Below are 12,740 nucleotides of genomic sequence, written 5' to 3' on the forward strand. Positions count from 1 at the left end.
TGTTTGAGCAAAAGAGGAAGTTCTCTCGTGTCCGTCCCATTCCCGCATTTCAGCCCTCACCCCTTCCCCTCAATCCCAGAACCAGGAGAGGGTCCCCCTTGTCCTCACCTTGCACCCCACCAGCCTCCACATTCAACAGATCATCCTCTGCCCTTTCCCCCACCTCCAGCCCAATGCCACCACCAAACACCTTCCCCTCCCCTCCCCGTCAGCATTCCGAAGGGACCGCTCCCTCCGCGACCCCCTGGTCCACTCATCCATCACCCCCAACACCTGCTCGCCTTCCCCACACACCTTGCCTTGTGAGCGCAGGAGATGCAACACCTGCCCTTTCACCTCCTCACTTCCCACCGTCCAGGGCCCCAAACACTCCTGATTTCCGTGTCCTTCTTTCAGTTTCCTCCACTGGATTCACTGCTCACCATCAGTGTCTCCTCTACATTGGGGAGACCAAACACAGATTGGGGTCATCACTCCACTGAACACCTCCGTCCAGTCTGCAAGCCTGACCCTGAGCTTCCGGTCACTTCCCATTTTAATTCCCCGTCCCACTCCCACTCTGACCTCTCTGTCCTCGGCCTCTCCCAATGAAGCTCAATGGAAGCTCGAGGAACAGCCCCTCATCTTTCCATTGGACACTTTACAACCTTCTGGACTCAACACTGATTTCAAGAACGTCAGATCAGAACCACTGCTCCCATTTTTTCGGACAGCAGGTGCTGGGAATGGTTCTTCTGTTCCCATTTCCCCCTCCTCCAGACCCATCTTTTGTTCCTTTACTTGTCCCATTCCCGCCCTCCTTGCCTTGCACCATCATCCCTTCTGTCATTTAATCACTTCTGCCCTCCACTCTCTCACAGACCCTCCCTTTTGTTCTTTCCTCCTCTCCTCCCTCCTTTCCCTCACTCTGGACTTACTTCAAAACTGTTTAATCTTGAACTTCTTCCAGTTCTGACGAAGGGTCTTTGAGCTGAAACATTAACTCTGTTTCTCTCTCCACAGATGCTGCCTGACCTGCTGAGGATTTACAGCATTTTCTGTTTTTACTTCAGATTTCCACCATCCGCAGTATTTTGCTTTTGAGGAAGTTCTCATTCCCTCTCAATATTCAGTGTTTTTAGTTTATGCAAAGCAGCCGTATTAATTAACATATTTCCGTTCAATTATAGTTTATTCCCATTTCAATATTTTGTGAACAAAATGATTTTTTGTCGATTTTTTAAAGAAAACAATGTGATTTCCAGTTGAAAAGACGATCCGAGCTGATAATTTAAAAAGTTACCTCCACTCACCACAAATGTGAAGTGTACGAGTCGGATAGACCTCAGTGTGTCAGGGTGGATCTCTTTAACTTTGCGCAGTGACAGTATCGTAGCCGATGAGGTTGAACTGAGGCGTGATTATTGCTTATTGAAAACTTTACCCAATACCTCGCTATGCTGACTTGAAATATAGTCGGTAATGGCAATTTTTGATAGTCTCTGTGGAGACTGCTTCTTTAAACAAAAATAGTTTGAAGTTGACAATCTTTTCAAGTTGTTTCTGTTGCTGTAATGATTAGTTTGTGTTGGTGTGTTGAATGTTGCATTGACGATAGAGCCGCCAATGGTGGTGTTCAGGGATGGTCCAGAGTTGGAGGAGCGCAGGGTTCCTGGAGGGTTGTGGGGCTGGAGGAGGCGACGGACCCTGGGAGGGTCGAGGCCATGGATTCGCACACAAGGATGAGAATGTTAAAACTGAGGAGTTGGGGGGTTTTTGGGTGAACGGTCAGGATACGGGCAGCAGAGTTTTGGATGAGCTCAAGTTTATGGAGGGTGGACGATGGGAGACCGGCCAGGAGAACATTGGAATAATCAAATCTGGAGGGAACAAAAACATGGATGAGGGATTCAGCAGCAGGTGGGCTGGGGCAGGGATTGAGACAGGTGATATTATGGAGATGGAAGTCGGTGGTTTTGGGGATGGAGTGAATATGCGATTGGGAATCTCAGTTCAGGGTTAAATCGGATTCTGTTGTTGCAAACAGTCTGATTCAGCCTCAGACAGTGGCCGGGGAGTGTGATGGAATCGGGGGAGAGGGAACGGAGTTTGTGAATGGGCCAATGACAATGGCTTCAGTCTTTGTAATGATTAATTGGAGGAAATTACAACTGATTCAAGATTGGATGTCAGACCAGCAGCCTGACCATACAGAGAGAGTGGAGGGGTGGAGAGAGGTGGTGGTGAGGTCGAGCTCGGTGCCTCCAGCCTACATGGGGAACCTGTTGTCATGTCTTCGGATGATGTGACCGAGGGGCAGCATGTAGATGTGAAATAGGAGGGGTCCAAGGATAGATCCACGGGGGTCTCCACAGGTAACGGGGTGAGGGTGGGAATAGAAACCATTGTAGGTGATTCTCTGGCTACGACTGGAGAGATCAGAATGGAACCAGGCGAGTGGAGTCCCACTCAGCTGGAGGACGGAGGAGAGGGGTTGGAGGAGGATGGTGTGGTCGACCATGTCAAAGGCTGCAGACAGGTGGAGAAGGATGAGGAGAGATAGTTTACCATGGTTACAGTCACATAGGATGTCATTGGTGACTTTGATAAGGGTCGTTTCAATACTGTGGCAGGGCCGGAAACCTGATTGGAGAGATTCAAACATGGAGTTGCAGGAAAGGTGGGAACGGATTTGGGAGGCGACTGTACGTTTAAGTGGATCGGGAGGTTAGAAATAGTTGGAAGGGCAGAGGGGTGAAGGTGGGTTTTTTGTGATGGAGGTGATGACGGCAGATTTGAAAGAGAGGACAAGAGGTCAGCCATTTAGGGCCAAGATGAGTAAAAATATCTTCACTCAGAGGGTTGTGAATCTTTGGAATTCTCAACCCCAGAGGGCTGTAGATGCTCAGTCGTTGAGTATATTCAAGACTGAGATTCATATGGCAGTAATCGGGGATCTCAACTACCCTGATATTAACCGGGATAGAATCAGTGTAAAGGGTATAGAGGGTGCAGAATTCTTAAAATGCATTCAGGACAACATTTTTGGCCAGTACGTAGCAAGTCCAACAAGAGAGGGGGCAGTCCGGTGTTGAGAAGGATGGGCGTGGCCACGCTGCCATGGAACACTCCGTCTAGTTGGACCGTTCCGCCCCACCTGTCCTTCCTCGAAAGGTTTATTCAAAAAAACACCTTTGACCACAAGGCGATCAGTGAATGGTCCGCACGTAACGTCCTCGAGACCCTGCGGGAAAAGGAGATGGTGGATCCTGTCGGTTTGTTCCCCGAGCAGATTGTCAATGTCATTTGGCAGAACGCCTCATCGCCAGAGCTTTCAAACAAGCACCAAGACCCAGCTTGGCTGGTGGTGCGAAGGGCCCTTCCCATCAGATCCTTCATGTACTCCCGGACTCTCAGACCCACCGCGCGCTGTCCCCGAGGAGGCTGCGGTGGAGACGAGACCGTCACCCATCTCCTTCTGGAATGTGTCTTTGCAAAGAAGGTCTGGAGAGAGATGCAGTGGTATCTGTCCAGGTTCGTCCCGAGCAGTTCTGTAACACAGGACTCTGTGCTCTACGGGCTGTTCCCGGGGACGCACACTGAGACGGACATCAACTGCTGCTGGAAGACCATCAACTCGGTGAAAGACGCCCTTTGGTCTGCCCAAAACTTGCTGGTCTTCCAGTGCAAGGAGCTGTCCTCGACCGAGTGTTGCAGACTGGCACATTCCAAGGTCCAGGATTACGTGCTCAGGGACACACTGAGGACGGGTGCGGCCTCCGCAAAGGCTCTGTGGGGAAAGGCAACCGTTTAGGGCCTTCCCGCCATTGTATACCGAGGGGCTGCAATCAGGGAAAATCCCCCTCGGGCAGAATGTAAAATTCAAATTGATGTAATGTACCTGTAATGAATCTGTAATGTACCTGTAATGAATCTGTAATCAATAATCTGTATTGAGTGTAATGCAATGAGACACCCCAGAGTGTCATGAACTGTAATTCTGTCCAATGTGTTCATTGAACTGTACTTGATGGAACCTGCAAATTGTATAATCTGTGTTGTGTACGTTTGGAATGTGAGATGAGAACTGTATTTTATGGATTGCTGCAAATTCTTATGAATAAAGTATATTTTTTTGAAAAAAATCAATAAGATCATCCCTTAATCTTCAATACTCGCAGGAATCCAAGTCCATTCTATGTAACCAGTCTTCATTATTAGACAGACAGAGAGACAGACAGATACAGAGCGAGGGAAGAGAGACAGACAGAGAGACAGACAGATACAGAGCGAGGGAAGAGAGACAGACAGAGAGAGAGACAGATACAGAGCGAGGGAAGAGAGACAGACAGAGAGAGAGACAGATACAGAGCGAGGGAAGAGAGACAGACAGAGAGACAGACAGATACAGAGCGAGGGAAGAGAGACAGACAGAGAGACAGAGGCAGATACAGAGCGAGGGAAGGGAGACAGACAGAGAGAGACAGACAGATACAGAGCGAGGGAAGAGAGACAGACAGAGAGAGAGAGACAGATACAGAGCGAGGGAAGAGAGACAGACAGAGAGAGAGAGACAGATACAGAGCGAGGGAAGAGAGACAGACAGAGAGACAGACAGATACAGAGTGAGGGAAGAGAGACAGACAGAGAGACAGACAGATACAGAGCGAGGGAAGGGAGACAGACAGAGAGACAGACAGATACAGAGCGAGGGAAGAGAGACAGACAGAGAGAGAGACAGATACAGAGCGAGGGAAAAGAGACAGACAGAGAGACAGACAGATACAGAGCGAGGGAAGAGAGAGAGACAGAGAGACAGACAGACAAACACAGAGAGACAGAGAATCAGACGGTGGTTGGCACGAAACGTCCCAGGGGCCCTGCAGGGAATGTAGAGGGTCGATCCAATTAGGCAGCTCCCCGACCAGACAGTCGACGCCATTTCCCCGAACGTCTTATCGCTGGAACTGACCAACAGACACCAGGTTGTATAGAATAATAAAATGATCGAATGGTTACAGTGCAGAAGGAGGCCACTTGGCCCATCCAGCCCGTGCTGGCTCGTTGTAAGAGCAATCCAGTTAGTCCCACTCCCCCGCTCTTTCCCTGTCTCCCTGCAATTATTTTCCCTTCAAGTATTTCTCCAATTCCTTTTTGAAACCCACGATTGAATCTGCTTCCACTGCCCTTTCAGGCAGCACATTCCAGATCAGAACAACTCGCTGCGTAAAAAAACATTCTCCTCATGTCCCCATTGGTTCTTTTACCAATCCCCTTAAATCTGTGTTGGGATCTGTCCAAGTTCAGCCCAAAAAGCTCGGGAACACAGGGCACTGTTCCCGGGGACGCACACCGAGACAGACATCAACTGCTGCTGGAAGACCATCAACTCGGTGAAGGAGGCCCTTTGGCCCGTCCGAAACCTGCTGGTCTTCCAGTAGAAGGAGCTGTCCATGGCCGAGTGTTACCGACTGGCACAATCCAAGGTCCAGGAGTACGTGCTGTGGGACGCACTGAAGCAAAGGCTCTATGGGGAAAGCCCACAGTGTAGGGCCATCCCACCTTTGTATTGTACACCATGGATTATAAGAAATGGACTGTGTTTGAATTGTAATACTGGGAGCGTATTGTGGACCATCTGTTTGGATTGTTTTGAACTGTATTGCTTTGGAATTGTGATATTTCCATTGAACTGTGAGTATCCTTCAATTCAAGGAAGAGCCCAGCGCTGTGTGTAATTTATTCACGGCAAGACCGGAGTCCCGTGCATGTGTTTGAGCAAAAGAGGAAGTTCTCTCGTGTCCGTCCCATTCCCGCATTTCAGCCCTCACCCCTTCCCCTCAATCCCAGAACCAGGAGAGGGTCCCCCTTGTCCTCACCTTGCACCCCACCAGCCTCCACATTCAACAGATCATCCTCTGCCCTTTCCCCCACCTCCAGCCCAATGCCACCACCAAACACCTTCCCCTCCCCTCCCCTGTCAGCATTCCGAAGGGACCGCTCCCTCCGCGACCCCCTGGTCCACTCATCCATCACCCCCAACACCTGCTCGCCTTCCCCACACACCTTGCCTTGTGAGCGCAGGAGATGCAACACCTGCCCTTTCACCTCCTCCCTTCCCACCGTCCAGGGCCCCAAACAGTCCTGATTTCCTTGTTCTTCTTTCAGTTTCCTCCACTGGATTCGCTGCTCACCATCCGGGTCTCCTCTACATTGGGGAGACCAAACACAGATTGGGGTCATCACTCCACTGAACATCTCCGTCCAGTCTGCAAGCCTGATCCTGAGCTTCCGGTCACTTCCCATTTTAATTCCCCGTCCCACTCCCACTCTGACCTCTCTGTCATCGGCCTCTCCCAATGAGGCTCAATGGAAGCTCGAGGAACAGCCCCTCATCTTTCCATTGGACACTTTACAACCTTCTGGACTCAACACTGATTTCAATAACTTCAGATCAGAACCACTGCTCCCATTTTTTCGGACAGCAGGTGCTGGGAATGGTTCTTCTGTTCCCATTTCCCCCTCCTCCAGACCCATCTTTTGTTCCTTTCCTTGTCCCATTCCCGCCCTCCTTGCCTTGCACCATCATCCCTTCTGTCATTGAATCACTTCTGCCCTCCACCCTCTCACAGACCCTCCCTTTTGTTCTTTCCTCCTCTCCTCCCTCCTTTCTCTCACTCTGGACTTACTTCAAAACTGTTTAATCTTGAACTTCTTCCAGTTCTGACGAAGGGTCTTTGAGCTGAAACATTAACTCTGTTTCTCTCTCCACAGATGCTGCCTGACCTGCTGAGGATTTACAGCATTTTCTGTTTTTACTTCAGATTTCCACCATCCGCAGTATTTTGCTTTTGAGGAAGTTCTCATTCCCCGTCAATATTCAGTGTTTTTAGTTTATGCAAAGCAGCCGTAGTAATTAACATATTTCCGTTCTATTATTGTTTATTCCCATTTCAATATTTTGCGAACAAAATGATTTTTCTCGATTTTTTTAAGAAAACAATGTGATTGCCAGTTGAAAAGACGATCCGAGCTGATAATTTAAAAAGTTACCTCCACTCACCACAAATGTGAAGGGTACGAGTCGGATAGACCTCAGTGTGTCAGGGTGGATCTCTTTAACTTTGCGCAGTGGCAGTATCGTAGCCGATGAGGTTGAACTGAGGCGTGATTATTGCTTATTGAAAACTTTACCCAATACCTCGCTATACTGACTTGAAATATAGTCGGTAATGGCAATTTTTGATAGTCTCTGCGGAGACTGCTTCTTTAACCAAAAATAGTTTGAAGTTGACAATCTCTTCAAGTTGTTTCTGTAGCTGTAATGATTAGTTTGTGTTGGTGTGTTGAATGTTGCTTTGAAGATGCAGCGGCCAATGGTGGTGTTCAGGGATGGTCCAGAGTTGGAGGAGCGCAGGGTTCCTGGAGGGTTGTGGGGCTGGAGGAGGCGACGGAGCCTGGGAGGGACGAGGCCATGGATTCGCACACAAGGATGAGAATGTTCAAACTGAGGAGTTGGGGGGTTTTTGGGTGAATGGTCAGGATACGGGCAGCAGAGTTTTGGATGAGCTCAAGTTTATGGGGGGTGGACGATGGGAGACCGGCCAGGAGAACATTGGAATAATCAAATCTGGAGGGAGCAAAAACATGGATGAGGGATTCAGCAGCAGGTGGGCTGGGGCAGGGATTGAGACAGGTGATATTATGGAGATGGAAGTAGGTGGTTTTGGGGATGGAGTGAATATGCGATTGGGAATCTCAGTTCAGGGTTAAATCGGATTCTGTTGTTGCAAACAGTCTGATTCAGCCTCAGACAGTGGCCGGGGAGTGTGATGGAATCGGGGGAGAGGGAACGGAGTTTGTGAATGGGCCAATGACAATGGCTTCAGTCTTTGTAATGATTAATTGGAGGAAATTACAACTGATTCAAGATTGGATGTCAGACCAGCAGCCTGACCATACAGAGAGAGTGGAGGGGTGGGGAGAGGTGGTTGTGAGGTCGAGCTCGGTGCCTCCAGCCTACATGGGGAACCTGTTGTCATGTCTTCGGATGATGTCACCGAGGGGCAGCATGTAGATGTGAAATAGGAGGGGTCCAAGGATAGATCCTTGGGGGTCTCCACAGATAACGGGGTGAGGGTGGGAATAGAAACCATTGTAGGTGATTCTCTGGCTACGACTGGAGAGATCAGAATGGAACCAGGCGAGTGGAGTCCCACTCAGCTGGAGGACGGAGGAGAGGGGTTGGAGGAGGATGGTGTGGTCGACCATGTCAAAGGCTGCAGACAGGTGGAGAAGGATGAGGAGAGATAGTTTACCATGGTCACAGTCACATAGGATGTCATTGGTGACTTTGATAAGGGTCGTTTCAATATTGTGGCAGGGCCGGAAACCTGATTGGAGAGATTCAAACATGGAGTTGCAGGAAAGGTGGGAACGGATTTGGGAGGCGACTGTACGTTTAAGTGGATCGGGAGGTTAGAAATAGTTGGAAGGGCAGAGAGTTCAAGGTGGGTTTATTGTGAAGGGGGTGATGACGGCAGATTTGAAAGAGAGGACAAGAGGTCGGCCATTTAGGGACAAAATGAGTAAAAATATCTTCACTCAGAGGGTTGTGAATCTTTCGAATTCTCAACCCCAGAGGGCTGTAGATGCTCAGTCGTTGAGTATATTCAAGACTGAGATTCATATGGCAGTAATCGGGGATCTCAACTACCCTGATATTAACCGGGATAGAATCAGTGTAAAGGGTATAGAGGGTGCAGAATTCTTAAAATGCATTCAGGAGAACATTTTTGGCCAGTACGTAGCAAGCCCAACAAGAGAGGGGGCAGTTCTGGACTTCGTTTTGGGGAATGATTCCGGGCAGGTGGAAGGAGTATCAGTGGGAGAGCATTTTGGTGGCAATGATCATAATTCAGTTAGATTTGGAGTATTAATGGAAAAGGACAAAGATAGAACAGGAGTAAAAGTTTTCAATTGGGGAAAAGCGAATTTTACTGAGCTGAGAAGCGATTGAACAAAAGTGGACTGGAAACAGCTATTTGAAAGTAAATCAGTGTCAGAACAGCATTCAAGGAGGAGATAGTGGTGGTTCAGAGCAAATATGTTCCACAAAGAAAAAGGAGGGACTCCCAAATCTAGAGCCCCCTGGATGACAAGGAGCACACAGGGTGAGATAAGGCAGAAAAGGGAAGCTTGTGTCAGACACCGAGAACTCAATACTACAGAAAGCCCAGAGGAGGATAGAAAGTGCAGGGGTGAAATTAAAAAGGAAATTAGGAAAGTAAAGAGAGGGCATGAAAAAATATTGGCAAGTAAAATCAAGGAAAACCCAAAGATGTTTTATAAATACATTAGTTTATGCAAAGTAGTCGTAGTAATTAACATATTTCCATTCTATTAAAGTTTATTCCCATTTCAATATATTGTGAACAAAATGATTTTTCTCGATTTTTTTAAGAAAACAATGTGATTGCCAGTTGAAAAGACGATCCGAGCTGATAATTTAAAAAGTTACCTCCACTCACCACAAATGTGAAGGGTACGAGTCGGATAGACCACAGTGTGTCAGGGTGGATCTCTTTAACTTTGCGCAGTGGCAGTATCGTAGCCGATGAGGTTGAACTGAGGCGTGATTATTGCTTATTGAAAACTTTACCCAATGCCCCGCTATACTGACTTGAAATATAGTCGGTAATGGCAATTTTTGATAGTCTCTGCGGAGACTGCTTCTTTAAACAAAAATAGATTAAAGTCAACAATCGTTTCCACTGCTGTCGACTGCAGGCAGATATCAATGGACTGGGCAGAAAAGTGGCAAATGGAGTTCAATCCGGAGAAGTGTGAGTTAATGCATTTGGGGAGGGCAAACAAGGCAAGGGAGTACACAATAAATGGGAGGATACTGAGAGGTGTCGAGGGAGTGAGGGACCTTGGAGTGCATGTCCACAGATCCCTGAAGGTAGCAGGACAGGTAGATAAGGTGGTTAAAAAGGCATATGGGATACTTTCCTTTATTCGCTGAGGCATAAAATAGAAGAGCAGGGAGGTTATTCTCGAACTGTATAAAACACTAGTTAGGCCACAGCTTGAGTACTGTGTACAGTTCTGGTCACCACATTACAGGAAGGATGTGATTGCACTGGAGAGGGTGCAGAGGAGATTTACGAGGATGTTGCCAGGACTGGAGAATTTTAGCTATGAGGAAAGATTGGATAGGCTGGGGTTGTTCTCTTTGGAACAGAGGAGACTGAGGGGAGATTTAATTGAGGTGTATAAAATTATGAGGGGCCGAGATAGAGTGGATAGGAAGGACCTATTTCCCTTAGCAGAGAGGTCAGTAACCAGGGGGCATAGATTTAAAGTAATTGGTAGAAGGATTAGAGGGGAGCTGAGGAGAAATGTTTTCACCCAGAGGGTGGTGGGGGTCTGGAACTCACTGCCTGAGAGGGTGGGAGAGGCAGAAACCCTCAACTCATTTGAAAGGTGTTTGGATGTGGACTTGAAGAGCCGTAACCTACAAGACTGTGGACCAAGAGCTGGAAAGTGGGATTAGGCTGGATGGCTCTTTTTCGGACAGTACAGACACGATGGGCCGAATGGCCTCCTTCTGTGCCTGAATTTCTCTGATTCTATGATAGATTTTTGGACTCTAAGGGAATGAAGGGACATGGGGATCAGGCGGGAAAGTGGAGTTGAGGTCAAAGATCAGCCATGATCTGATTGAATGGTGGAGCAGGATCGAGGGGCCGAATGGCCTACTCCTGCCCCTATTTCTTATGTTCTTATCTCAGGTCAGAGGATAGTGTTTGAAACTGTATCTTTAATATCTTAATATAGAAATATTTTTGAATTTAGTATTTAATTTCTCAATATGGATACAATTTTCAATTTCATGCAGTCGGTTTTAAATGGGTAATGAGTGTGAGTTTGATATTGTATTAAATCTGTCCCTCTGTGAACCTCTGTAAATTATACTGTGTCTTTCAGTCTGATAGTGTATGAGATTTTTGGTCTGGGATGTAATGTGTAGCACAGTCTGCACTAATGGAATTGGCCCTGAATCTTTCAGTCTGACATTGTGTGTGATTTTCAGACTGTGTGTAATGTCCAGCTCTCGGTCCATTAATGGAATCGATAATGTGTCTTTCAATGTCACACTATGGGTGTGTTCTGAACTGGTATCTAGTTTGTATCTCAGTTTACAATATTTCTCCGCATCTCTCTACCTGATAGTGTCGGTGAGTTCTGGATTTGAATGTAATTTGTCTCTCACCCATCACTCATCTCCTTCTGGAATGTGTCTTTGCAAAGAAGGTCTGGAGAGAGATGCAGTGGTATCTGTCCAGGTTCGTCCCGAGCAGTTCCGTAACACAGGACTCTGTGCTCTACGGGCTGTTCCCGGGGACACACACTGAGACGGACATCAACTGCTGCTGGAAGACCATCAACTCAGTGAAAGACGCCCTTTGGTCTGCCCGAAACTTGCTGGTCTTCCAGTGCAAGGAGCTGTCCTCGACCGAGTGTTGCAGACTGGCACATTCCAAGGTCCAGGACTACGTGCTGAGGGACACACTGAGGACGGGTGCGGTCTCCGCAAAGGCTCTGTGGGGAAAGGCAACCGTTTAGAGCCTTCCCGCCATTGTATACCGAGGGGCTGAAATCAGGGAAAATCCCCCTCGGGCAGAATGTAAAATTCAAATTGATGTAATGTACCTGTAATGTACTGTAATGTACCTGTAATGAATCTGTAATCAATAATCTGTATTGAGTGTAATGTAATGAGACACCCCAGAGTGTCATGAACTGTAATTCTGTCCAATGTGTTCATTGAACTGTACTTGATGGAACCTGCAAATTGTATAATCTGTATTGTGTACGTTTGGAATGTGAGATGAGAACTGTATTTTATGGATTGCTGCAAATTCTTATGAATAAAGTATATTTTTTTTAAAAGAAATCAATTAGATCATCCCTTAATCTTCAATACTCGCAGGAATACAAGTCCAATCTATGTAACCAGTCTTCATAATTAGACAGAGAGAGAGAGAGATACAGAGCGAGAGAAGAGAGAAAGACAGAGAGAGAAACAGATACAGAGCGAAGGAAGAGAGACAGACAGAGAGACAGACAGATACAGAGTGAGGGAAGGGAGACAAACAGAGAGACAGACAGATACAGAGCGAGGGAAGAGAGACAGACAGAGAGACAGAGACAGATACAGAGCGAGGGAAGAGAGACAGACAGAGAGAGAGACAGATACAGAGCGAGGGAAGAGAGACAGACAGAGAGAGAGACAGATACAGAGTGAGGGAAGAGAGACAGACAGAGAGACAGACAGATACAGAGCGAAGGAAGAGAGACAGACAGAGAGACAGAGACAGATACAGAGCGAGGGAAGAGAGACAGAGAGAGAGACAGAGACAGATACAGAGCGAGGGAAGAGAGACAGACAGAGAGACAGACAGATACAGAGTGAGGGAAGAGAGACAAACAGAGAGACAGACAGATACAGAGCGAAGGAAGAGAGACAGACAGAGAGACAGAGACAGATACAGAGCGAGGGAAGAGAGACAGACAGAGAGACAGAGACAGATACAGAGCGAGGGAAGGGAGACAGACAGAGAGACAGACAGATCCAGAGTGAGGGAAGAGAGTCAGACAGAGAGACAGACAGATACAGAGCGAGGGAAGAGAGACAGACAGAGAGACAGACAGATACAGAGCGAAGGAAGAGAGACAGACAGAGAGACAGACAG

General features: G+C 47.6%; 3 non-coding genes across 3 annotated transcripts; all 3 read left to right on the forward strand.

Moving 5' to 3' along the window:
- The first annotated feature begins 1,349 nt into the window (after nucleotides 1-1,349).
- LOC137315068 (U4 spliceosomal RNA) lies at nucleotides 1,350-1,490 on the forward strand. The gene has a single exon (XR_010961275.1). It is a non-coding gene; the product is annotated as a U4 spliceosomal RNA (small nuclear RNA).
- A 5,609-nt stretch (nucleotides 1,491-7,099) lies between these two features.
- Nucleotides 7,100-7,240, forward strand: LOC137315069 (U4 spliceosomal RNA). The gene has a single exon (XR_010961276.1). It is a non-coding gene; the product is annotated as a U4 spliceosomal RNA (small nuclear RNA).
- A 2,326-nt stretch (nucleotides 7,241-9,566) lies between these two features.
- Nucleotides 9,567-9,707, forward strand: LOC137315070 (U4 spliceosomal RNA). The gene has a single exon (XR_010961277.1). It is a non-coding gene; the product is annotated as a U4 spliceosomal RNA (small nuclear RNA).
- Nucleotides 9,708-12,740: the final 3,033 nt, after the last annotated feature.

Source organism: Heptranchias perlo, unplaced genomic scaffold (genome assembly GCF_035084215.1).
Source record: "Heptranchias perlo isolate sHepPer1 unplaced genomic scaffold, sHepPer1.hap1 HAP1_SCAFFOLD_53, whole genome shotgun sequence".
Lineage (NCBI taxonomy): Eukaryota > Metazoa > Chordata > Chondrichthyes > Hexanchiformes > Hexanchidae > Heptranchias > Heptranchias perlo.